Raw genomic sequence first — 1,531 nt, forward strand, 5'->3', positions numbered from 1 at the left:
GTGCCCGGTCTGTGCCTTACTGTGTAGTCGTAAGATGCCAGCATGAGTGCCCACCGCTGAATCGCGCCGAGGCATTGGTGTTTATTGCCTTGCACTTGGATAGCAGGGATGTGAGGGGTTTGTGGTCGGTTTCTAACGCGAACTTGGCCCCGAAAAGGTATTGGTGCATCTTTTTGACGCTGTACACGCACGCGAGCGCCCCCTTCTCAACCATACCGTATCCGCGCTCCGCCCGCGAATGTGACCTGGAGGCATAAGCAATGGGTTGTAATTTACCTGCATCATTGACATGCTGTAAAACGCACCCAACCCCGTACGCTGACTCATCACATGTAAGAACTAGCTTTTTACCTGGGTCAAAAAAGGCTAAAACACTATTGGAACATAGAAGGTTGCGTGCCTTATTGAAGGCGCGTTCTTGGGCGTCCCCCCAAAACCAATTGCACCCCTTTCTGAGTAGCACGTGGAGAGGCTCCAGCAGCGTGCTCAAGTTCTGTATAAAGTTCCCAAAGTAATTGAGTAGCCCGAGAAAGGCGCGCAGTTCCGAGACATTCCGGGGCCTGGGTGCCAGACGAATTGCTTCGGTTTTGGATTCTGTTGGGCGGATTCCATCAGCGGCAATCCTTCTGCCCAAAAATTCAACCTCGGGCACGAGAAACAGACACTTGGATTTCTTAACTCTTAGGCCTACCCGATCCAATCGACTTAGCACTTCCTCCAGATGGCGGAGATGGGAGTCGGTGTCCCTGCCCGTGATGAGTATGTCATCTTGAAACACAACCGTCCCCGGGATGGACTTCAGCAGACTCTCCATGTTGCGCTGGAATATAGCAGCTGCCGACCTGATGCGAATAGGCATCGATTGTACATAAAAAGGCCTCGATGTGTGTTGATGGTGGTGCGTAGCTTAGACTCTTCGGTCAGTTCTTGCGTCATATACGCAGATGTGAGATCTAGTTTCAAGAAAAGTTTTCCTCCAGCCAATGTGGCAAATAGGTCCTCCGCTCTGGGCAGTGGGTATTGGTCCTGTAGGGAGACTCTCTTAATGGTAGACTTGTAATCCCCACAGATTCGTACGGATCCATCAGGCTTCATGACGGGGACGTTGGACTTGCCCAGTCGCTAAATTCCACGGGTGAGATAATGCCTTCCCGCAGAAGCCGGTCCAGTTCGTGTTCAGTCTTTTCCCTCATCACATAAGGCACAGCTCTAGCCTTGTGATGGACCGGTCTGGCATCCTGTGTGATGTAGATTTTAACTTTAGCCTCTTTGAAGGTTCCCACACCTGGCTGAAAGAGATGTTCAAAACGACTTAGAACTGTTGAGCAGGAGGTCCGTGCCTCTGACGACATATGGTGAACATCATCCCATTTCCAATTTAGTTTTGCCAGCCAGCTTCTCCCCAACAGTGCTGGGAGATCTCCGGGGACAATCCACAGGGGAAGTCGGTTCACCGTCCCTTTGTGTGTGACTGAGAGCATAGTGCTGCCAAGGACTGGGGCGATTTCTTTGGTATAGGTCCTTAGTTTGG

The sequence above is a fragment of the Pristiophorus japonicus genome, chromosome 12, assembly GCF_044704955.1.
Source record: "Pristiophorus japonicus isolate sPriJap1 chromosome 12, sPriJap1.hap1, whole genome shotgun sequence".
NCBI classification, from domain to species: Eukaryota; Metazoa; Chordata; class Chondrichthyes; family Pristiophoridae; genus Pristiophorus; species Pristiophorus japonicus.